Source organism: Camelus dromedarius, chromosome 13, assembly GCF_036321535.1.
Source record: "Camelus dromedarius isolate mCamDro1 chromosome 13, mCamDro1.pat, whole genome shotgun sequence".
NCBI classification, from domain to species: Eukaryota; Metazoa; Chordata; class Mammalia; order Artiodactyla; family Camelidae; genus Camelus; species Camelus dromedarius.
In genome coordinates this window covers 54,551,654-54,578,045 of record NC_087448.1, presented here as the reverse complement: position 1 = coordinate 54,578,045, position 26,392 = coordinate 54,551,654, and the positions used below count along the sequence as shown (strand labels likewise).

The following is a 26,392-nucleotide window of genomic DNA, read 5'->3' as shown; positions in this document are numbered from 1 at the left end:
TATGCTATTGTTTCCGTTTTGCACAGGGGTTCCAAGTAACTCGCTTATGTTCACCTAGAAGGACAGTGGCAGAATAAGGAAAAACACATTATGTGGGCCTCTCAATTCCACCTGGAGGTTTGGGGCCCCAGAGCAAGTAACTCTGGAGCAGTCTACATCACAGACACACTATACAATTTAAGATAGTTCAATCACAATCACTTTGCACTGTGAAATCTGACAGTATGACATCATTGACTCAATTTGGAATTTATCCAGCCTGAGCTTGATTCAGTGGTCTAGCAATTAATCATCAGGTTCATAGAACCCAACCCATTTGAGAGTTATCAGGCAGGGATCACGAGTGAGACAAATCACAATTTCAGCCAAACGGACTTTAAATCCAGGTTGACAAGCACTCAGTGGCAGACACTGGGCTGCACACATTCGGAGGCTATAGAGTTCTTAGGGACTTATAGTCAAGTGAAATAGGAAATGCAGATGCAAATAGAGATAGAAGGGAAGCTCTAGATGCTGATGGAGGTTTCTATTCATACAAATGTAACTGTGTGGTAAAGGGCCAAAGTGCACCAGGCAGTAAGTGAAGGAGATGCTGATTTTGACTGGGGACCTGGGAAAACCCTGTGGAAATGAGATGACCTAAGTAAGGTCTTAAAGAACTGGCAGGTCGGAAATTGCCATCAAATGTTTGGCAAAGGTTAAGAAAATACTAGACCAGGTGGAAGTGTCCCTGAAAGACTTTGCTGACAGAGGAGAAAAGGGCAATTATGCCTCATGTATACCTTCTCCAGAGCTGGTAGGGACTTCAGTTCTCCTTTATCACAAACTTAAGACCAGGTTCCTATTAACTATTTGGAGAGAGAACAAAAGAGAGAAATGGAGGGGAAAAAAAGAAAAGAAAAGAAGGAATTGCTTCAATTTTTCTTTCAAACTTCTTTCAGAGGCGGGAATATAAATCACAGGCCAAATACGCCTGAAACACCTACATATCAGCTCTTCGGTGATCTATTTCAGAAACGAAATTTGTGTGTAAATCTACGTGATGTTTCATTATTCCCTTGCTTCATTAAGGACTTGGTAGCAATGAGCTTTGTGCTGATCATCTCACTGATGAGGCATTAGAATTCTGCTGAATTCTACTAATTACAACCCACCGATGCATTTACTGGAGGGGGAAATTGCTAATCAAGGGTACTTTCAGTCTATTTTCCTACTACCTGGGTTAGGGAGAGAGAACAATAAACTCCTTGTATAACTAATGTTTTTTTTTTAATGACATATGAAATATTTCTAACCAGATGTTCAAAATGGCAAAGATTTTAGGCTCATCCAGCTCCGTCTGTGCATTGTTTTTAAAAAATAAGGTTAGACACTCCTGTAGGACATAAGTTGATGACATGCCTCTGTGTCAATGACAGTGATAAGGACAACTGGGGAGTTCAGTTATCTGTGATAGAACAGGAACAATGGTGACACAATTACATCTAAATGACCAGAACGTGTTTGGTACTGCCCTCTATTCAATGTCATGGATTCTGATGCATATTCTTACGGCAGTGTGATGAGATTTTTTTTAAAAAATTAGATGTTATAGGATTTTCTAATGTTGCAGTTGAAAGTTTTCTCCAAGGGCAGACTTACCCTAGTCAATGGAACTGCACCAGGAAACATGACAGCAGGGCTGAGACTCTACGTTTCTGGACTCTGTCTGTGTTCGTTGGGGCAACTAATTTTATGTCTCTGACTCTCAGTGCACTTAGTTGGAAAATGGGAATAGTGATTCTGCCTACTAAACTGAATTTTGTGACCTAAAGGAGAGACTGTACTTAGATGTAAATTATCAAGTAATAGACACATCTTATTATTATGAATTGGTTTCTTCTTTATTTAAATTAATATATTCTTAAAATGTTTTACATTGTATCTCTTTAACAGTAATTTGTCGTTCTTATGAAGCTGATATTCAGGTATTATCGTGGGATAATGTAGAAATTTAGAAACAGGATTATCTTTGTGTATTGGTTTTTACTACTTCTCTGTAGTTTCAACAGTAAGGCTATTCATGGCTGCCTTACTTGCTATTGTTACGTTCCCTTAACACATGTACTACTGCCATGATTAAAGATTTGTCTACAGAAACTCAAGGCCAGTTTGAAGTGTTTGGTGGTGATACTGAATTACTGTTATTTGTATTAATAGTCTTCTACAACTGTTTCATATAATGTCCTCAGTGAACTGACGCTGAATCACAGAGGCATGTGGGTTTTTAGGTTCTCTTAGCATCTGAAAGTTGGCAGCTGTTCCCTTCTATACATCTCCATTCAACATAGCGCAAGTGATTTAACCTGGTAAGGTAAAATACAGGTTTTGGTGTAATTAAAATGAGATTTCTTTTACTGAATAAAATAAAGAAGAATGTAACTCGAACAGCATTTTTTGGAGAAATATTTTGTTCTGTATTTTAGGAGAAATACATGAGGGATTAAAGAGAAAAATAAATGTTATAAGTACAGACTTCAAATTGTGTGTTAATTGTGGGTCATGGAGATGAAGCTAGGCCCATCTGTCTCAAGCTCTGCACTCTTTCTGCTTCAGCATGAATATACACGGCCAAACCTGAATCTAATGAGTTCTATATTAAATACTAACATTGCCAAGAAATTTTCATTTGGATGGTAACAAATTTAACAGTACCCAACTTACTGCTTTAGAGTATGACTAGCCTTAATTCTTTTAATAAATCAAAAAAAAAAAAAAATCAGGACACCAGGAAACAGAAATCCTTCAGTGTTTTACCCAGACTTTTTGCTCCATTTAATGTGTAATTCTTATAATTGCTTACTGGTCTCATAGTGTATAATAATCAAAGCAACATTTTAAAGTATTTTTATTGGAAAAATTAAAAACATTTAAAAACTAAAAGAATAATATAATCAGCCTTCATTAATCAGCACCCAGCTTCAATAACTATCAATATTTTGCCAATCTAGTTTCACTCATACCATATTACATTTTTCCACTGATGAATATTTAAAATATCATACATTGTTGAGTTTCACCTCTAAGTCAAGTATGGACCTCTAATAGACATTGACACTTAAAAAAAAAATCCATTATCACTCTCAGAACTGTTTGTTTTTATTTTAACATTTTTTACTGACCTATAATCATTTTACAATGTTGTATCAAATTCCAGTGTAGAGCACAATTTTTCAGTTATACATGAACATATATATATTCATTGTCACCTTTTTTTCTCCGTGAGCTACCATAAGATCTTGTATATATTTCCCTGTGCTATACAGTATAATCTTGTTTATCTATTCTACAATTTTGAAATCCCAGTCTATCCTTTCCCACTCTCCACCCCTTGGCAACCACAAATTTGTATTCTACGTCTGTGAGTCTATTTCTGTTTTTTATTTATGCTTTGTTTGTGGTTTTTTTGTTTTGTTTTGTTTTAGATTCCACATATGAGCGATCTCATATGGTATTTTTCTTTCTCTTTCTGGCTTACTTCACTTAGAATGACGTTCTCCAGGAGCATCCATGTTGCTGCAAATGGAGTTATGCTGTCGGTTTTTATGGCTAAGTAGTATTCCATTGTATAAATATACCACCTCTTCTCTATCCAGCCATCCGTTGATGGACATTTAGGCTGTCTCCATGTCTTGGCTATTGTAAATAGTGCTGCTATAAACATTGGGGTACAGGTGTCATTTTGAAGTCACGTTCCTTCTGGACATATGCCCAGGAGCGGGATTCCTGGGTCATATGGTAATTCTATTCCTAGTCTTTTGAGGAATCTCCATACTGTTTTCCACAGTGGCTGTACTAAACTGCATTCCCACCAGCAGTGTAGGAGGGTTGCCCTTTCTCCACAGCCTCTCCAGCATTTGTCATTTGTGGATTTTTGAATGATGGCCATTTTGACTGGTGTGAGGTGATATCTCATTGTAGTTTTGATTTGCATTTCTCTGATAATTAGTGACATTGAGCATTTTTTCATGTGCTTTTTGATCATTTGTATGTCTTCCTTGGAGAATTGTTTGTTTAGGTCTTCTGCCCATTTTTGGATTGGGTTGTTTATTTTTTTCTTATTGAGTCATATGAGCTGCTTATATATTCTGGAGATCAAGCCTTTGTCGGTTTCACTTGCAAAAATTTTCTCCCATTCCGTAGGTTTTCTTCTTGTTTTACTTCTGGTTTCCTTTGCTGTGCAGAAGCTTGTAAGTTTCATTAGGTCCCATTTGTTTATTCTTGCTTTTATTTCTATTGCTTGAGTAGACTGTTCTAGGAGAACATTTTTGAGATGTATGTCAGATAATGTTTTGCCTATATTTTCTTCTAGGAGGTTTATTGTATCTTGTCTTATGTTTAAGTCTTCGATCCATTTTGAGTTTTTTTTGTGTATGGTGTAAGGCAGTGCTCTAGCTTCACTGCTTTACATGCTGCTGTCCAGTTTTCCCAACACCATTTGCTGAAGAGACTGTCTTTATTCCATTGTATATTCTTGCCTTCTTTGTCAAAGATTAGTTGACCAAAAGTTTGTGGGTTCATTTCTGGGCTCTCTGTTCTGTTCCATTGGTCTATATGTCTGCTTTTGTACCAATACCATGCCACTCACAGAACTGTTAATACTAATTCCTTAACATTATCTAAAATCTGGTTGTTGGTTCAAAACCTTGGAGTTCCCAGAGTGAAATAGAAAAACTGGTCCCTGCACACAGAGGGCAAAGAGAGCCCGAAGACAGAAGCCTCCCACTTCAGGTTAGTAGGTGGCAGTTTACATCACTGCGCTTAACAGGCTCTATCTGGGTGGCAAACCCACCTCTTTCTTTCCTCAATGAATTCTGATAAGCTTGTATAAATTATCTTTAAATATGTGCTTCACAAAAATTTGCATTTATAGGAAAAATCTTCGAGTAAGCTCAGTGCAAAAAATGCTCACATTCTGGGGCCTGTGAAAGTGGAAAGTAATGATGGCGTTATTCAGAGTTCGGGGCATGCTAGAAACGTGCTCCAGTGACCTGGCGTTATACTAGAATTCCTCCATGAAAGGCAGCACAAGACCACATGTGGAAGTAGAGACTCACTCAACCTATGTAATAGCCTCTTACCCTTCCAGCAATAATAACAATCACGATAAAGAAAAGTAACTCTTCGTCTCAATGTGTAGACAAATACGCAGTTTTGCGTAGGCTTGCACTCCATAATCTCACTTCATGAGCTAATATTTTAATGACACCTCCTGGATGGTAATTAGCCGTCTCAGCTCCTTACTTGTCACCTGAAAACCACAGTCACTGTTCCAAGCTACAGATACTGTTTCCTCCTCTTTTTTTCCCCGGGAACTGAGATATTAATATTCTTCATTTGGAAAACGCTCCTTCCAACCATGCTAAAATTTCACCCTTGTACAAAATTTCCCTCTGTTTTATCAGATGTGCTTTGGTTGCAAGACTGGGATATAGCATAATTATTTTAAAAGAAAACGATTCTATCCAGTTTTTTATTTAAATATATGTTTAAATAGTCTGTGGATTCAACCAGAAAAATCTGGCTAATTGCAGTGTTTTGGTAGATAGCTCGTTTTTTGTTTTTGTTTTTGTTTTCCTAAAAAGCCTAGGATATAGATCCACCCTCTAATGGTTTCTTTTTATTTTCAAAACTGTGAAATCAAGGGGAAAGGGAGGCTTTGAGCTACCTCTGGCTCATCTCAACATTGGGCTTTACTGAAAGTCCTTTCCATACAAATGTAGACGTTTCTCAATGATTTTTATGTTAGAACTTGGGAGCCCTCGGTGGGATCATCTAAATGTTAGGCTGTGATGAGGTTGTACTCTGTCCCAGGAGACCCATTACTGCTGGAATCAGGGCTGCTTTGCTGGGACCCACAGTGCTTCCTTCTTTAGTGCTCTGGGGACCAGCTAAAGGACAGAAAAGGGGAAACAGCTGCTATTAGTGAAGCTTCAAAGACGATTGGCTCATAGGGAACTAAAACTGTGGTTTATTATAAACACTCGCAGTCTCCCCTTTCAGTGATCCACGCTCCCACTCCTCTGCGGCAGAGCGAGCAGGAGACGGAGGATCAGAAGAGTGACATGCGAGTCCCAGCACCCCTGCCACCGTCCTGTAACACTGTGCAGGCCGTTAAGCTCCAAGTCTCAATTTACTTCCAAAACAAGAGCACTGAATTAAATTATTTCTTTGTTTTCTCTCCGCTAAAAACCATGCTTTTTTGAGGTAGGGGAGGAACTTGCTCTATATTCATTTAATATGTGTTAAGGCTGAAGATTTATTCATGGAAGAAGGATCACAATTCTAATTTAAAGGAATCTCCCCATTACTGAGTCCATGATATACAAGTTTCTTTCTACTGTCTTTCTAGGCACATTACAATTACACTTTGCACTCTGGTGTTTTTATATTCAGCAGATTGAATTTCCCATCCATAAATGCCTTTTGGGTTCCCACTCCTCACTCCAACACAAGGAAGAGGCAGTGGCTTCTAAAGAAATACTGTAGGTCAGAGGACAGAGCAAGATGATGGGTAAACAGCGTGTTCCACTTAACACTGGGCAGGCTCTTTGACATACTGTATATAAAATGCATCCACAGCATGATCTTCTGACTATTCAAAGAAGAAAATCAAGCATTGGAGGAATTAAGGAAGCTGCCCAAGGCCACTCAGCGAAGTGGTGGAACTTTGTCTCATAGATCATCTTTTTCCTAGGCCGGTGCTCTTTCTGCACCAGCGTGCCATCACGGACCACGGCCTCCTTTCCTCCTCTGAGTGCCAATCTGAGACAGGACCATTTAGTAATTCAGGGTTACCTTTTTGAGACCATTACCAGGACAAGTTTGTGAAAGAAGACACACATTAAAAAAGAGGAGATTCAAGTCCTTTCAACTGAGACAAACAGCGATTGGCTTGTGGGTCATAGGATTTGAGGTTTCCCAAGTATTTAGAAAATATTTAGGAAATAATTACTAAATACTTAGTATTTCCTAAGACTATTTACGATGCTTTTGTTGAAGTCATGAGCCTTTATTTTGGGGGAAGAACGAGGGTGATAAAAAATCTCAAATTTCTTGCTCCAGAAAGAGTCCGTTTGAAATAAATTTCAGTTTGGTATTGAATTATGAGCTCCATGAAAAATTTGTGTTCCATCTTTTTTTTTTTTTTCAAACCACACTCAGGCCTGGGATGGTTGAAGAGAAGAATAATTCCACTTTCCTTTTCCTCAGTAGTATCCATCGAGGGCTTTCTGTACATTGCACATTGTCAGTTTTCATCAGTTGAGGGTTTTGTTTCATCAGTCCTATGTTGAAGACCAATACCTGCTCCTAGACTTATGGGGAGATTTGCCAGGCTTATCCTGAGTGTCTCTGAGGTTGAGCTCTGGTTAATCAGGCCCAGCTGAAAGTGACAAATCTCTATAGAGTTTCACCGCTTCTCATCAGAATTCCAGGGGTCTTCTGTAATGAGAGGATCCAAGAACCAGTGTAGAAATCTCCCGGTTAGTGCAAGCTGAGATGAGTCCCACTCTTCATACTCCTCAGGTCTGCGGTGGTCCTGGCTTGCAGATCTGGGCCTGAATGAAGTCCTTCTACAGTAATGGTCATTGGACCAAAAATATATGGCCATGCTTCCAGGGAAATGCCACCCTTTCTTTAGCAGTGACAAGCTCCTTTCTTTAGCAGGATTGCTCAGTGCTGTATGGGAACTGAATTCTGCTTGGTTCCCCCAGAAGACTTTGAAGGAGCAACTTCCATCTCTCTCTCTCGAGCCTGCAGATGTATAAGTTGGGAAGCAGTAAAGTTATACTTAATGCTGCCAAAAGTAAGTGGGGCAGGGGTAGGAGTAGGAATTTAAACACCGAATGTACTGAAAGCAAGCAGAGTTCTGAGGGAAATGAACTAAAGGAGCAATGTGACACGATCAATCTCTGTAGCTACTAAAAATGTCAAAATATGTAACTATCCTGCCAAAAGTCAGGGTTGTTTACACACTTTACAGGGACAGGGCACCAAGTGATTCATAGACTTTATAGACCTTCCACCACAGAGTTCCTCTGCCATTAGCAAAACACTGCCTCGGTTGCTGGAAGGCAAACAGATCTGGTGGGTGACATATTCGTGTCAGCGTTCTCACCTCTGATCAGCCTCATGTGTTATGAGGCATCAGATCATTGCTAAGAGCCCTCAACATGCATGACCCTTTCTCAGGCTTCTTTGGAAATAGGCTAAATCATGGGACCATGACTCTGGGCCAAATGCTATTTTATTATTTTATGAATAAGAATTTCTTCATATTGACTGAAATCATTTGAACATGTTTACGTGAACACTAGCAACTTGCGTAGCTTGAAACCCAGGTCCCAGCAGTTTGTGCCATGGCTGGTCTCATATGGAGGATTAGAGCAATCCACTCGGTCCGGTAAACCCATCCGTGTTTGAATACGCTTCGTGGACTGGACAGATGGATTGTGCTAGTTCCACTGTGAGTCAGTCACAGTCATGGAGATGAAGAGTTTGCTTTCTCTCTTTAATCCTTTATTTCAATTTATTGGTTGTGATTTATGACAGAGGTTTTCAGAGTTCAGGGACACTCAAGTTTCTCAGAAGTTTTGAAGGTTTGGCAAGTGTTTGAAATTTGGTATTTCAAAATCACAATTTAAAAACATTGAGCCACTCCAAGGTGATATGTTACATTTGTTCCCAAAATATACAAAGAACTCATATGACTCAACATCAAAAAACCAAACAACCTGATTCAAAAATAGGCAGAGATTCTGAATAGATACTTTTCCAGGGAAGACATACAGATGGCCAACAGACACATGAAAAGATGCTCAACATCTCTAATCATCAAGGAAATGCAAATCAAAACCACATTGAAATATCACCTCACACCCGTCAGAATGGCTTTTATCTAAAAGACAACAAATAACAAATGTTGGTAAGGATATGGAGAAAAAGGAACTCTCATGCACTGTTGATGGGAATGTAAATTGATGCAGCCACTATTAAAAAAAAACAGAATGGAGATACCTCAAAAAATTAAAAAAAATAGAACTACCAATGATATGATGCAGCAATTCCATTCCCGGATATTTATCCAAAGAAAACAAAAACACTATTTAGAAAAGATATATGCAACCCATATTCATTGCAGCATTATTTATAATAGCCAAGATATGGAAGCAACCACAGTGCCCATCAATAGATGAATGGATAAAAAAAAATGTGGTATGTAGATATAATGGAATACTATTCAGCCACAGAAAGAAAGAAACCTTGTCATTTGTGACAACACTGATGGACCTAGAGGGTATTATGCTAAGTGAAGTAAATCAGACAGAGAATTACTGTATGATTTCATTTATATATGGAATCTAAAAAAAATTAAACAAACATAACAAGACAGAGTTACAGATTCAGAGGACCAACAGATGGGTTGCCAGAGGGGATGTGGGTGGAAGGAGGAAAGAAATAGGTATGGGAGATTAAGAGGTAAATGAAAAGTACAGTGTGGAGAATAGTAAATAACTATGTAATATCTTTGTATGGTGACATATTGTAACTAGGTTTATTGTGATCAATTTAAACTGTATAGAAACACTGAATCACCATGTTGTGTAACAGAATGAATTACATTTTTAACATGAGGTGAACCTCTTAAGTTGTCAACGTGTGGTGCTAGTAAACTCTCTGTGTATGTGCGTGCATGCCATCACGCTCAAGATTTGGATTAAAGCTTCTGCCATTTCTACAAATATGAGAACTTTCTGTAAAAGTGTCTGACTGGGGAAACTGTGTACTGTCACACAACTTTGGGCCTGTACATTTCTTTCTATATGTAAATGTATGAGGAAGTAGTTGTTCGTGTCACACATAAGCCTCAGTAAATACCAGAGGATGTTTCAATACAGCTTCTCAGTCTGTGCCCTTGTCACTGAATACTCATGAATTGTGACTTACATGCACACATGACAGGTTGCACCACAATGATACTATAGTGTAGATATTTTTGGTACTCTTCAGTTTTGGGTGCTTTTGGTTTGACTTTTATATTCATAAAGTTCAACCTGGGTACACAATTTCATAGTACTGTTAATTAAAGTTTTAAGAATCATGATTATTGAATCATACCTTGAGGTTTCAAAGCAAGCTAGTAAATTTTCCACATTTATAATGCTTTCCTGTATGAATTACATTTTTCTTATTACCGTGCAACCCAAAATATACAGGAGCGTATTGCATGTGGATACTAATACGACTATAACTGTCAATCACACTCTGGGTTTCAAGTTTTTGTGTATGTTAAGATGACTTCACTATTGTCATTGATTGATGTTTAAACAAGTACATTTTACACACGTAAAACCTATAACCTTGCAAAAAATATCCCATGTATCTATTTTATATGTTGGAGTTTTGAGTAAGACTTCATTTGGAATTAGAATTTTGCCACTAAAAATCTGGCATTAAAAATCCGATTCAGAAGGTCAGTGGTTTGCACACACCCCATTTTTAGCCTGCATGGCTTTGCACATACAATTCATATCTTGAAACGTCCCACAATTGACAATTTGGTTCAATTCCTCTTATAAAAGAATTGGGACCAGGCTAAAATCAAGTGACAACTGCAGTAGCTTAGAACCAAAATAAAATGTAAATGTAATTGCAGGTCAGGGATAGTCTAACGAAGCAGGTGACGAGGAAAGCTACTAGATACCGTTATTTCAGAACTGATATTAAAGCCCAACGTGCACACAGCACATGTAATGGAAGACAGGGATAGTGACAAGAAGCTGATTGTTTGAAAATGCTTACACTTTGATTTGTGGTGACTTTTTTCAGCAGGTTTGCTTCCCAGTGGGGTTCCTTAGGACGATACGACGCCCATTTCATTCTCTGAACATACCGGCATGTGAGTGGGAGATGTTAGGCTGAGATTAAACCGCTGACCTGTATAATTCACAGGTTCCTATTCACGATGAACATCTCAATTTTGGAGACTGTTCAGTTCTGCCAGCCCGTCTACTGCATGCATATCCCTTTCTAGCTCCCAAAGCATGTTTCCAAAAGGGCCACTTGCTTTGTCATCGCTGAGATGTCTGGATCAAAGAGTATTAAAAAAAGGCATATGTGAAAACCACCCAGGAGCAGTAAAACAAGTCATGGTATAAAGTCTCACTTCCACCCTCCTGGCTCCCTTCTGAGTCACTAACAAGCCCACTGGCCCTTGCAGCTTCTGACAATTCTCAGCAATGTGGTTCTGTCTGATAAAGAGCTGCGGATTCTATTCAGTGACACATGGACGTCTTGAAATGACTCAGAGCGCGTCACAGAGAGCATAACCCACTGCTGGAGGGACACATCTGAGTCACCGAGGGTCATTTCAGTTGAGAGCATGTTGCGGCACTTAGATGCTTGTGCCAAGGTTAGTCACTGTAATTCTCTGCAAAACTGCCCTCTTTATCCGAAGGATCATGATGCTTTCATGGTCACGTTGTCAGCCTGTAGGTTCTAGCCTGGAGCAAAGAAGACTGAATCAACACCCTAAACATGACAGCACATAAGAGAGGATGGGCTAAAATAAGATCAACGTGTTTCCGTAAACAGGTTAGCGTCTTGTGGAGACAACACTGTTTCCATTTTCATCTCATCTCTAGCTAACTGTGTGACATTTGGAAAGTTGCTTAGCCTCTGGGAGTCCGTTTTCTCATACTCAAAAAGGGAATTTATTAAAGTACCTGAGGGAGCTCAGAATTGCCGGGAGGGTGAGAGAGAAACAGAGACCAGGCTAAGCTCTCAAAAACCATCATGACAGCCCTGGTGCAGCAGTGACCCCAGGAGGAGCCTGTCGCCGCTGGCTCCACCTTCCTGCAACGCCTTCCTGACAACTGCTATCACAACATCCAAAACTGGACTCTGCTGCTGTCACCCACACGTGCAGCGTGTGCCCTGACAAGCCTCCACTCTCGCATGGCTCACTTCCCCCTGGAAGCCTCCCCTGTGAGTGCAATGGATTGATGGGCCTGGCTGAGGTTTTCCGCTGGCCCCAGAGTTAGAAGGGAGGCTGGAGCGGCCAGTTCGCCTGAAGTGATAATGCTGGGGGAAGGCAGAATTGATAACATGGGAAATTATGAGAGTGTAAGGGCGGTAGTCATAATATACTGGGCGGTCACAAATGACAGATGCCCATCAGTTGCCTTACAAAATTGACGTGAAGATCAGATGAGTGACATCGTCACGCGTCGTCCACAGTGCCTGGCACATGCTGGAACCTAACAAGTCAATGTCTCCTTTCATTCCGTTTCCTGTGAGAACTTTAAATCCCACTGTGCAGAGCTTCGAGAGTGCTGTCAAGGATTTTCCCAGTGTGCTGTGACTAATCGCGTTGACTCTGAATCTTCACCTTAAAGTGGGAGCAAAAAAAAGTCTGATCTCTCCAAGCTCTTCTTTGGTACTGATTTTTGCTAAGGAGCTCGTCAGCATGAAGAGTCAGAATGCAGAGGACAGTGGGCTGCATTCTCTCCTGTCCATCGGAAGGGGGTCTGTCCTTACAGAACAGGGAGAAGAGGTTCTCTGCCCCTGATCGCCTGGGAATGAGTCCCCGGGCAGGAGCCGGTGCAGCAGAGTGGGGCACAGCCCCGTGTGTCTCCATGGTCACCCCACTACTGACCCTTGTGGACAGCGACAAGCTCCCTTTCTCCCTTGGCTGTGTCCCACAGTACTGTCCTATGTCCTCACGCAGAGCCATTTGGCCAGACCCTAGGAAATGGGCACAGGAGTCTGGAGGTGACAAAGAGGGACATGTCCCCTTCCGCCTTCAGGGGCGGATCTTGAAGAGGCACTAGCAAGACCTGCTTACACTAGGATGGGGTCCTGAGGACCAGAACTCGGTCAGGTAGGATGTTTGCCAGAGGTCAACACAGAGAAGTCAGCTCTGTCATGAAGCCAAAGCCAGAAGCATGAGGCAATGCCCAGATGGTCAAGGGCCAGAGTGATGCAAGAAGGGAGTAGAGAGCAATCAGCAAGAGTGGAAAAAATGAGAGGCTTTCAGACAAATGCTCCGAACAGCAGCTGTGAAGGCCCAACAGTGTTCTGTTACGGGCTGCCTGGGTGGCGTTTTTACAGGCATTTTCTAGGAAGAACAGTCTTTTATTTGTAAAGTGGTCTGAAGGTTGTAAAATACTTTTACAGATTTTATCCCTTGTGATTTTAATACCCCAGGGGTGACCTAGGTAGCTGGTATTACCCCAATGTTACAGATGTCAGAAAGATGGTGAGCAGAAGTTAAGAGGCTTTGACCAACGCTACATGGTGACTCTGTGGATCAGGACTCAGACCAAAACCTCTTTCCTTATTTACAGTGCTGAGCTGTGGTGCCCAGAGTCTGCAAAACATTTTCATAAAGATTATACACAGAAATACTGGGCAGCAAATGAGTGGCAGGAGTTTCACTCATTTGGCCTTCCATGGACTTCCACAAAGATGTTTTAAATTTGATCTCGTGGATCCTTTCTCCAAGATTCAACCCCAAAACTCCAGAATTACCAACTTAAGACTTGCAGTTTAGATAAGTAAGGTTTAGGATGTTCTGTTTCACACTTTGTTCAAGTTTGCCCTTTCCACCACATCCTCACCTACGGGGGCAGGTGCTTGTTAAGTATAAGGACGAGCTTTAACGTCTCAGGAGCATTGTCAACCGTGGTGACTCAGCTGTTGAGCTGAAAACACGTGATGGTCAGTCTTAAGAGAGAGACCTTACACCCCTGCTTGGCTGTCCGAAAGTGATGCACAGATGCAGAATATTGACTCTCAGGGTCTGAGATGCTCCCGGTCCTTCAGGCCTGGAGCCACTTCGTAACAGTACCCGGACCCCCCTTCTGTGCCTCACACAAGGCTCCTGCTGGGATAAAGTAAGATTTTTCTGTTATATAAAAGAACTTTCTACTAAATTGCACAGGTAAACCATGAAGCTGTTCAGAGTTACAGCCTAAGTGCCTACAGAGTCCAAGCGAAAAGTAAAAGGTAGACTTGATCATTTAGGGGTTTTAGCTACTTTCAGTTGTTAAGACATTTGATTGAATTTTAGTATTTCCCCTGACTTTCTTCCTCAGATTGATATGAGTAAAAAAAAAAAAAGGCGGATACTGTCCATAAGAGTACTTGGAAAAGTGCAAAGCATTGAATAAATTACTGTGGTTGTTTTTTAACTAAAGGAACTCAATTCTCAAATATACTTTCAGGCAGGGGAAAAGGAAGGTTCAGTTACATATTGTATCTATGTCTCTCTTACTGCACCAATTTAAAGAAGAGGCTGATTCTGTCCTGTGCACATGATCCATTGAGTGTAGTTAAGATTGTGCCAACCCACTGGCAAAATAAGTGAACTCAAAGGAGGCTTTGAAAAAAGCAGACTGGTTCTAGCCGCCCCATACAATACGAAACATTGATTTTTTTTTTCCCCTCCGAACATTCTTAACTATAATTTGCCATATCATTGAACTTGAAGACTACGTAAGATTTTATATACTTTCAGCTGCTGAGCATTCATTCCAGTTGAAGGAGCTTCAGGTTAGAACAAGAGTTTCAGAAACTCAGCAGCGATGTTTAAAGGCCTCTTCCAGCCATAATCCTCATGCAGGCACCAGACTGCACTCTCCTCCCCGGATGCCCCTCTTCCTTGGGGACTCTCTGCTTTCAACAAGGCAGTGTCCCCACGTCAACCACCTCCTGCTTCCAAATTGTATGTGTAATTGCATACAAATTGCTCTTTGGAACATCAGCTGAGCTGTGACTCCTTTGGCATTAGCTCTCCATCCTCCCAAAGTATGACCTAAACAACGTGGCCTGTCTAACTCAAAATTAATTCTGATTCGAAAAGGCAGTCGCAGTCCTTCCCACACCTGTTTTGTTTCAATGACTTGTTTTTATTGGCCTGTAATCCACAGTTTGTGTGAGTAAACTGTTCTTCGTCAGGACTAAGCATCAGAATTCTCTGGAGGTTCCCCCCATCATGCCCCAAAATACACTTGCTGGGACTTCGCCACAAACTGACAAATCAGAATGTCTACAGTTAAATCTGAGCACGTGTGTTTCGGACCATCTCCTTAGGTGACTGGATAAAAAGCTCAGATTAAGAACTACTCTCCTAAATCTTCCCCGTTTACTTACAACCTAAACCTACAACAAGCCAAACTCATAGGATGCTATTAATATATATATAACTTTATTTTTTTTAACCTACTATCCCTTTAAACTTTCGTCACTGAGGATGAGTTTCTCCTGCCCCCAGTGAGTTCTAGCCATTCCCATTGGCTTTTCTGCTTACTCTTTAGTGATCTGTGGTTACTTGAAGTGACAAACACAACCTCAATTCCTAATTAGAGTAAGTGCCCAACTGCACATAGTGACTATAACTAAAGCTCTAGATAGAACCTTGTGTTAAATCTTCTTCCTCTCCCAGTGTAGACCTTTCGGTTGTGAGCCTGCAGGTGGGTCTGCCCTCCTGTTCTCTCCTCTTGCCTGCTTACTTCCTCCCCATGTGCTTGCATTCTTTTTTAAGGACTTCCCCAAGGTCTACACTCGGGTAGGTAGTATAGGTGAAAGGGGAAGGCAGATCCTACCTGGCTGGTGGTTTGTGCTCACTGGTCCTAGCAGCTGATTACAGCTGTCACACCTGGGAGGGGCCTGGCTGATGGCTCTCTCTGTGCCTTGATCAATATGATGCTTTCATGGATTCTTCAGAGATTCCGTACTGGGACCCTCGCTGCTGCAGTTCTCACGACCTAAGTGGACGCTTCTCCACTTTGGACAGTTACTACTGTCCCCACCCTCAGCCCTGAGCATTCAGGGTAAACTTACAGCCACTTTTTGCTGAGCATCATTCTTCCCCTCAGGTGATTCTTTTGGGCAGGACTCAAAATATCCTCATATGGGACTCTCTCCAATAAGACCCATTTCTGTCCAGGAAAACACCCACATGTCACCTGCTTTCATGACCAGTGGGGTGCAGGCTGACACCCCACTGTAGCCTCTCCAGGCTCTGCCCCCAAGGCTCCTCCAGCACCTTGTTTTTTCCCCAGGATGGAGTCAAGTCGAAGCTGTCTGAGAGATCTGGGTGAAGCCCTCCTCACTGGGCTTGCGGTCAGGAGGAAGCACCACTCACTCCTCAACAGCTGTCTCCGAAGAAGTCTTTTCACCAAACCTCCTGCCCATACTCTCTGAAGCCTTTTGCTATTCCTGGTCAGTCTGAGGAACCAGGAGTCATGGAGCAGATCCTCCGGGACATTTCTTCAATTAACATGCACAAGGGGGTGGGGGAATCTGTCTTACGTTCATTTCAGCAGGCTGATGCCATCAAATTGGCATCTCAGTGGAACGTGACGCAGGCGGAGTCCCATTCAAGCCTCCTGTCACATAGATGTAGCATGAATTGTAAGAGTTTATACACACAGTAAAGCCACTGAGCAAGGAATATTAAAGAAGGATCACCCTGCCTCCTTCATGGAGAAAAGGGAGCGACAAGACCCCAACACAATAGTGATTTTTCTAGATAATTCAAGTCAGGACACCATCCTTTATCCCCTGCTGGGCTGAGAGCCAGTTATGCTTCTTTCCCATTTACTGCTTCCTTATGGTACCAGTTTAGGTAGCTTTAGACCAAGAAAGGAGCCCATCTCAAGGGCTTGGAAGTACAAGGTACCATTCTCAGGTGCGGACGTCTGTGGACAGAAGCTTCCCGAGGTCCATGAACCTCCTGATATTACACCATCTTGCTCCGTCTCTTTAAGCAAGACAGTGATATCAGAACAGAACAGGCCAATATCAGAGCATTCTGAATTGACCAGCCTTCAATAACTATATGTTTGGTGTAAGAGTCCAGGCCAACTCGAGCTTAATCATTTCATAATCATTTCTTTACTAGCATTAGTGTCTGCCTTCCAAGCATGCCAGCTCTCCTGCAAACACCTGCATGACCAAGAACCTTTTCAACTCTCTAAGACCAAACAATAATTTTCAGCAAAGCCACTGTAAACTCAAGCCAAGACACACCTTTCTCCCTCCTCGTCTCTCCAAAGGATACAGAACTCTGGCTCACACTTCACAACTTACATCATTTAATAAAACCCTTAAGTTAGTCTAAAATATGGGTATTAGGTTAATGAAACACTTTGTATTCCTCCTTCCCTGGGAATTACTAGCGGGTACTTTATAAACTTTCATTTTTAATTACAAAACTCACTTGAATTACTTTTCTGGATGAGATGAAAAACCTGCCTTAAATGTAAATTCAAGTCTAATTTTGGATACAGAAAATAGCTTGAAGCTTCAAATGGGAGATATTTTTCATTTGTTTGTGTAGGCCTCCAGGAGGACACTGTCATTTTTTTATCGCAAAGCTGATGAGAAGATTTTGTGTCTCCCTCTGCTATTTTCCAAAGCTGCATTTCCTCCTTCTTATATTTATCTGAACACGTAGCAGCAAGGGGGCTGGCTGAAATCATGGCATGGCCTCTGAAACTTTAAACAAAGATGCAAATAAACAAAAGCAACAAGACATTTGAAACAGAAAACCTGCATGGTCACTTCTACAAAAGCATCTCAGTAAGCCACTGGAGAGACAAATTTGGGCGCCCTTGGAAAAGTTTCTGTTAAGAGGTACTACAGTTAATATAAGAAAATGGCTCAGTATAACCTACAGACTCATTTAAAATTAAAGAGACATGACTGAGCTGACAATATTTTAGGGAAATGTGGGAAATAATTCAACATGCCCGTATTCTGCTGTTTTAAACAGAGACTCTAGGTAGTCTGGTTTTTAAAGACAGAGTATCTAAATTTGAGATTCTTTCCAAGAGCATAGAAAGACTAATACTCTCTCAGATTCTGCCAAAAATCGGTTTTGCCATGGTCTTAACTCTTCGGGAGACTTAAAAAGAGCTTTGTTAACACATCCAAAATGAAGGGGTATCTGACTGAAAAAAAAATCACATCTGGCTTAATTAGAAGCGTATTTCATGACTAAACTAATGGGTCCTGAATTATACAGATGAAAAACTTGGCTTCTTAGTTGTACTTTGGAAGCTGGGATGCAGGTTCCGTCTGGGATGAAGAAATGTTGACTGTACATTCTCTGGAAGATGTTTAAAAGCAATGGTGACTCAGAGACAAAGAAAAACTGTCTGTTCTATGAAGGGATCTGAATGTATAATAAATAAACTTTATGGCTGTGTTTTTTTCCTCTCAATTTCTTGATAGATTTTGTCCAATAGCACTTTCGATTGGTTTTAAATGAAAAGAAGAAGAAAAAAACCCTCTAGATTGCTTCTGAATTTAAACAACCCTATTCTATTTCTTTGAATTAAATTGAAGACTGTTTAAACATTTTTCTCCACAACAGAAGGGTCACTTAATGCTGAAATGTAGAAAAGCTGGAAAAGCTGACATAGAAAAGAATCTTTAAACTGTGCTGGCTGCTGCCTTTGCTAGTAGAATCCTCTGCTTGTAACGTTCTTCCTTGGGGCAGAAAAGCGTCCCAGGATTGATCTGAGATGATTTAATTCAGCACCATCAGGCTGCCTCATGAGAAAGTTCTGTTAGTTGTCTGTTGTGGTGTCATAATATAGGTAAGCCTCTTATATAGCTAAAGTACACATGAAAAGACTATTTTTTAATTAATATCCGAAGAGAAAATCAGGTTTGTGCTCAAGTTGCATTTAAAATGCAGTGTAATTTAGTCTTTTTGAGCCACCATGTTAGATAGTCTGGTTTAGTGGGTTTTCTTACCAATTAATATTTATTTTCATACTAATCAATAATAAAAATATAGGTACATTACAACTCCCACTTTTCCCCCCCAGGATTTTGTTCTTCTTTAAAAAAACTTTTTAAAAGTTACTTATTTTCTTTTTTGGGAGGGAGGTAATTAGGTTTGTTTGTATGTTTGTTTATTTTAATGGAGGTCCTGGGGATTGAACCCAGGACCTTGTGCACGCTAAGCACGTGCTCTACCACTAAAATATAACCTCCCCTCCGCAACTCAGATTTTTTATCGCAACACAGATTTTAAAAAATTTGACTTTTTTGCTCTTTCCTCACTAATACACCCACACATGTAGAAGTTTATTATAACTGAATACTTATTACCGTTTATATAATGCTATCACATTAAAAACGCCTACATTTTATTCTACTCCAAATACGTTCAAATGTAAATGTAATCAAGTTATATTTTGTCACTACTGTCCTTTTAAAAACTTCTCAAGTTACTAAGCTACTTAGTAAATCACATATTTGTAAGCTTACTTCTAAGGTTAGCATGGCTGACTATTAAAGTTACCTTTATTTTTATTTATGTATATTTGATATTGTATAATCTCTTTTCTATTGCAAAAGTCATATTTATATTGAATGCAAATGAAAACTTCTAGGGCTACTTTCCTCTAAGGCTGAAAGGCACACCAACAACTGTTTCCTCAGTGAGTAATACCAGCCGGTGTTCTTTTAGGAAAAATGTGATGCTTCCGGTATGTGAATCTTAATTAGTTACAAGATGTTGCTATTGCTGGTTCCCCTTTTTGCTGTTCTCCATCCTTTGCTACCCTCATTAGCGACTGAACTTTCTCTTCCCAACTGAGATGGCAAGAAGCCAGTGTCCTATACTGTGTGTAGCATTACAAACAACACTGCTATTAGCAATCCTAAGAACAGACTTAAGTAACTCATTTTTAATATATAAGATGCCAAGTGCCTATTTAGCAATACTCTCACGAACTGTATTTTTTATGACAATGTTGGTTTTGTTGTTCTGTGTCCATTGTCACTCCTAATGCAAGTATATTTGGTTCCCACAATTGTATGGTTTTGTTTGCATTTGCATCAGAAAGCCAAATTCAGCAAACCCTTTTGCATTCTGAAGCCTCTGATAAATCTGAAGTTTTTCTGAAATAAAGAGTTGATTTTGGGGGTTGATCTATAAGTAGAATTTGCAGTCATCTCAGGCATTAGGGAACGAACTTCCCTTCAACCAAAGTAAACCCACCCCACTCTCTTCTATCAGAATCCACCCTTACCCAACTCAACACAATCCTGCCTCAGGTGGGTTGACATCTCTTCCTTTTCTTAGTCCTGAGCTGGCCTCCTTCTTCCATACTGTTTCTTTTCCCAGCAGGAAGTGTGTCACAGGTCTCCCGCCTGAGGCAGGAGAGGCTTTACTCTCAAAGTTTTCTTGTTGCCAGTGCTTCAGATGCCTCCTTTCATATTGAGGAGCCGTGTGCTTCCTGAGCCCTAAATGCCTGTCTGACTCCTCACCTTGAATTCTCTTTCTTGGTCCCAGGTTTCTGAGCATTTCAAGTTCTAGCCTCATCTCCTACCTGGGACCACAGGAAAGGAAGTTTGCACTTAGCTAAGCCCCTCTTATCCTCATACCCGCCCTCTGCGTGTTCTGTCAGTACGACTCTAACCTGCAGCATGTTGGGGTCAAAATTGGAAACCTTTTGAAAGAAAGCTAATGAATGTGCTGGTATTTGAATGCAGATGGTAAGGGAAAGTGGATCATCAAGAATCCAGAACATACCCCCTGAGACGGGGGGTTATACCTGGATGAGCTTCCATGCTCCATGCTGAGATGGGGATGCCTGCGAGAGGGAAGGGACTGGAGAGAGAAACAGAAGTTGTATTTTGAACATATTAAGTTGGGAGAGACCTCCTGGATATCTGAGCAGAGATATTAAGTGAAGAGTTGGACACACTGGCAGAAGTTGCAAATTCAGGATTTATCAGGTGATCAATGTGTTTAAGTTTATGGATCTGGAAGAGACGAGCAGGCAGAGAAGGAAGAAGATGGGCACAGATGGAGTTTTGCATTTTGGCAGTTTGGTGCTGAGGGTAGTGGCAGTGCCGGTGGCAAAAGCACATGGGAGTCTGCTACTGACCTTCAGCCAAGATAAGAGACAAAGTGGTAGCTCATGATTTATAACGTGTTAGAGGCTCCAAATGCCCCTTGATATGCCTTGTGCCACCTTCTCTGAAGATGTATAGCATGATGGTTTGCCCAGATTTACCTGGTTATGCAGCTTGATGTCATCCAGACGACCAGTAGGACATAAAAGACTTTCAGTAAACGAATGCCTTCACTCTCCAGAGACCAAAGTATCTTTGCAAGTGTCTTAGAGGTTAAAAAGCCAAAGGTGAAGCACAGCCTGTGCTATCGAGAGAAGACCCTGGGAACTCTACCTGGGAGATCTGGAACTCTTTGATGGCTGCCTGCACCTTTCTTTTTTTATTATTTTTTAACCATAGCTATAGCTCTATGAAGAAGGTGATGTCACCCTCGACTTTGGAGAACAGAAGAAACTTGCCAAAAGAACCAATTACTAAGGGGCAGAGCCAAGATTTTAGTCAAGGTCTCTCTGACCCGGAAACCATGCTCTTTTGACAGCCCCATCCACAGAGTCCATCTGACCATGGGTTTTTTAAGCATCATATGATCCTTGGAGTGCCTGCACTTCCCTTCTCCTGTTGTGCTGTAGCCTTGCCTTTGTCAAAGCCCTTGAAGAGTGCCGTATACTCTACGGAATGTCACGAGTCCTTTCAATTATCCAACTCTGTAACTGCTGCAAGAGTTAACCTCATGGAGTAGGGGGGCTAAAAGCAGGAGACCCCAGGCCACGAAATGGTAGAAGTTAGTCAGCTACAGCATTGGTTAACCTCTTTAGTCCGTTCAGAGTATTGCTTCAGACCCCTTTGAAGGTATCGGGGAATGGCCTGTCCCTCAGGGGAAAGGATGGACAAGAACAAGGCAATGCCATCTTCCTGTGACAGCATGAAGGCAGCCGCGGCAGAGAGTAGAAACCTGAAAAATGGTTTTGAAATCAGTGAATGAGGACAGGAGTGCACAAATGAAGAGAGATGGTCACCCAGGCTGGTATTCCTACAGCCTGAAACTCCAGAGAGTGGTTCAAACAGCAAAGTTCGATTCCTCCCAGAGCCAAGCGTACTGTACTCCTGCTTTGGGGCCTGTGTATTTACTTTTCCCCTCCTCCCCACACATCCTCAGAGTTCACATCATGTGGGAGGAACAGTGCTCTAGTCAGGGAGGTTTTTGCCGATCAGATCACCAAATCCAAAACAGTGCCCCCCCCCCACACTCTTTATTTTTTATGCCGCTTCATTGTTCTTCACAGAACATCTCACTTCCTGATCTCCTATTATGTGTGTGTCTGTTGATCTGTGTACTTAAGGGCTGCCACACCAGACTTTCTGCTCCATCTGAGTAGGTGTTTTGTGTCTGGCATCTGTTGGCTGAATAAGCCCTCATGCCCAACCCATATGGGTTTTACCCCGGTGGTTGGGCATGAAGGTTATCAACCATCCTGGTTTGCCCAGGACTGAGGTTGTTCCTGGGATGTAGGACTTTCCGTTTTAAAACCAGATGAGTTGGTCACCCTGCTGAGCTTCTGCTTCAGCTTCTTGTTTGTTCATTCATTCATTTGTGGGTCCCATATGTATTTAGTGCCTACCATGTCCCAGCACTGGTTCAGGCACTGGGAATACAGCCACGCACAGGTCAGACAAGGCATCTGCTGTCATGAAGCTTATATTCCTCAGCAGGGGCCATGGCGTGGACTGATGGATGCTGAGGTTCACCCTACAGAGCCTGACTGAGGTCAAAGCCCGCCAGATGACGGGTGGAAGAATCACTGGCCAGCAGGGGTGGCTCAGGAGAGATGCACATGGTTGGAGTTAGTCTGTCCTGCAGGGAAGCCCAGTAACTCCCACCCAGAAGGACTCTGCTGCCTTGGGTTCTGGCCCACATCTTCATTCAGTCTTTAGCTAAGACATATCACAACTCACAAGTATTTTAACTGATTTTTCCTGTTAACATTACTAATAGTTAAACATCTGGTGACTGGGAGCATCAGCAGAGCTGGCCTAGGGCAAAGCTGAAGGAAAGGAGAAGTGCCTGCTCCCCACCCCATCCACCTTCGTGCCTGAGGCATTATGTTCAGATCAAGCTTAAAGAGGGTGTAGCTCCCCTTTATTCTCCAGGACTTTTCTCTACTCAAAATTAGCTCGTTCTCTCATTCTTCAATGATCTGAGTGAAAAAAAAAAAAAGTTCTTAGTAAGTTCTTGCAGATATATGCGCTTGTTCAGAGATCATCAGCCATGAGATAACTTACGTGCATCTTAGGAGTAGTTTCCTGAAGGTAATTTACCCAAACCCCTGACTCTAGAGACTGGAATGCAATGGGCTACGTCACGCCTACCATGGAGAGAGTTACCCGCTCACATGTCCGGCTCACCCCTGATGAGCTCCGAGAGCTGCACAGTGCATTTAAACGTGCCATCTCAGTTCTCACCGGTCCTCATCCTTCCCCTTGGTGGTGTAGTATTTCTTCCTACCCTCAGGCCAGGAGGCCCATGATAAACTTCTCAAGTGCATAAAATGTATGTCACAGGCGTTCTGAATATCAGCATACAGCTTCCACTTTCTCTTCAAATGGTTTCACGGCTTCCCTTGCATTGTGGGTGTTGGGGTGAGGATGGCATTTGAAGAACACTTGGCTCAGTGCATGGCTTGTTCCGCTCCCTCAGCATCCCTGTCAAGCAGTTTAATTATGCAAACGAGAACTTAGCAGAGGGGTTGGGAGGGTGGGGGAGGGCGGAACAGTGCAGAGAAGTGCTAGACAGGAATTAGGCCAAGAATACCCACACCTCCTATATTGAGAAGCTCCTGGAGATTTTTTTTTCTTTCTCCCACAAGATGAAACGTAATTTGAAAGTCTGCTCTTTTCTCTTCTTTTACACTTGTCTTCTACTTCTTGTTCCAAAAAAAGGGAGATTTTTAAATGCTGGTTTTTGCTTTAGCTCCTTGAGTTTCTCTGTCTCCCTTTAAGAGAATCCCGTGGTAAAATAACAGTGATGCTATTCACGTTAACATTTTGTAAGTTTCACAGGATAAAAGAGTTTTCCTTGTTACCTCCTCAAGGTCATCAGGTTCTGACTCAAAGAGGAAATCTAATATTAGCGTTGGTGGAGATAGCAATGGATCCCCTGCAAGTAGGATTTGTGCTCTTTGACTTACATGACCCAACAGGTCTGGGGCAGGGTTGAGCAGTTACCCAGTCTGGGTGCTGCTGCCTTGGAGGGATGGAGACCGGGAGAACAAGGGCTAAAGAGGGCAGTGTTTGCACAGCTCATGTCTAGGACAGTAATATAAACCTTTGACTTTATTTTAACCTTTACTGACTTGTGTAATGAAAATTTATCAATCTCTAGGATCCCTCTCAACTAGAACTAAAATGTAGTATGATTATCCCAAAGTTTTAATGCATAAGCGAAGTCATACAAATTCTCAGAGACTGAATTTCCTCATACACAATGAAAACGTTTCTATTGCAACAAATAGTTGTATAGGAACTGCTACTTGCCTGGAACCACACCTGACCCTCGATATATGAGAATAAATAAAGCAGAGGCAAGCCCCTCCCCTGACAGAAGAGAGCACTGGTGGGGGAGAGACAAAAAGCACACACATAACTGTGTGAGTAGCAACTGTGCAAGTGCACTGAAGAAAAAGAATGTTCTTTAAATAAATAACAGGAAGGACCTAATATAGACGGGGCAGTCAGGAATGAGCTCTTGATAAAGCAACATTCGAGCTGAGACTGGGGAGATGAGTAAAAGCTAACTGGATTAGAGGAACCAGGAGAGATCCAGGTAGAAGAAACAGAATAGATAAAGTTCTAGAATGGAAATGACATTGTGCTGGAAGAACTACAAGATGCTGGAATATCTGGCACCTGGGAGATGGTGTCATGAGATGAGGTTGCCATTAGTCACGGGAAAGACCATTTGGCCCATACAGATGAACTTAAGAGTTCGAATTTTAGGGGAACCAATTCTTAATGTATTATGCAGAGGTGTGACATGATCTAATTTCAGCATTTAAAAAGATCATTTCTGACTTTCATGAGGAAGAGACACTGGTAAGAGGGGAGAGAGGGAGAGAGGCTGCCAGGGAGGAGGCTCCTGAAGAAGTCTGGACAACCAGTGATGTGAGCCCAGACTACGGAGGCTGGAGTGAGAAACGGTGGGTCTGAGAGTTCTGCCAGGCTTGCTGCTGGATTTGGAGGGCGGGAGTGAGTGGGAAGGAGGAGAGCAGAGAGGGGAGTAAAAGGGAATTTTCAAGAATGGCTTCTAACTTAGTCCTCCTAGTAAAAGAATTTTCCCGTAGGCTATATCCAGGAGATGCACTTAAAACAAAAACATGAAAAATTTGTTTTAAAACTAAGCAAAACTAGGTAAATACAAACAAATGTGGAACGGAGGTGGAAAGATTTTATTATTAGACAAAGCGAAATTCAAACTTAAAAACCATTGAATAATGTGCGGATGGGTGATTTGTAGCACTAAAGACTAGGCAGCAATTAACATGGCAGCAACATTTATAAAGCTGAGTGTGCAGGTGTTCTAGTCTAGACTAGAATTAGGATGCTTTGATTTGTTTCTCCAAGTCCACAGTGGATCATGTGAACAAAACTAAGTAAAGATAAAGAATGTATAAGCAACATAATAGGACAAAACTTACATATACATCTTCACAGAAAATATAAAACATACCATGTTTTCAAGCACACACAGAATATTCATAAAAATTAAATTATTACTGGACCACAAAGTAAGCCTCAATAAATTCCAGAAGAAACAGGATACAGCCAAAATTTCCTGAGAAATTTATAATAATAAACCTGAAAATTTTAAAATTCTATCCAAAAACTCTAGGAAGCAATGGAGGGGAGATCAAGATGGCAGAATAGGAGGACGCAGAGCTCACTTTCCCTGACAAACATATCAAAAATATATCTACATATGGAGCAATTCTCACTGAAAACAAATTGGAGCCTAGCAGAAAGTCTCTTACAAAAATCAAGGCGGTAAAAAAAAGATCCACCCAGAAATGGGGAGGAAGAGAAGAGAAAAGATCAGGTTGGGACCTGTGCCCCTGGGAGGGGACACAGGAGAGGAGGGGGTTTACATTGTCTCGGAGATCCTCCCTGTGGAGTGAGCGGTTTGAGCCACATGTTGGTTACCCCAACCCTAGGGTCCAATGCCAGGAAGACAAGACCCTTTAGCTGACTTGAAAACCAGTGGTACTGCCAGGAGGGCTGTAAGCAATCTAGGCTCTGCTCACGAAGAGTCAGCACACGTTTGTTTACTCCCAAAGCGAGGTGGAGGAAACAGACTGAAAGAGTCTGGGACTCTGGCCAGTTTCTGGTGACTGCCCTAGTGCACGCCCCAGCCTGAGCCCAGCACCCACCCTCCCCCACTTGCTCCGTGGCACAGCTCCACAGTAGGGAAAGGGCT

At 41.7% G+C, this 26,392-nt stretch overlaps 1 long non-coding RNA gene across 1 annotated transcript in view; it reads right to left on the bottom strand.

The window, feature by feature from the left end:
• Nucleotides 1-7,066: 7,066 nt before the first annotated feature.
• LOC135322778 (uncharacterized) overlaps nt 7,067-26,392 on the bottom strand; it is a 357,083-nt gene continuing 337,757 nt past the window's right edge. The window contains exon 5 of the long non-coding RNA XR_010383616.1: nt 7,067-7,794. This is a non-coding gene — a long non-coding RNA (uncharacterized LOC135322778). The remainder of the gene's footprint in view (nt 7,795-26,392) is intronic.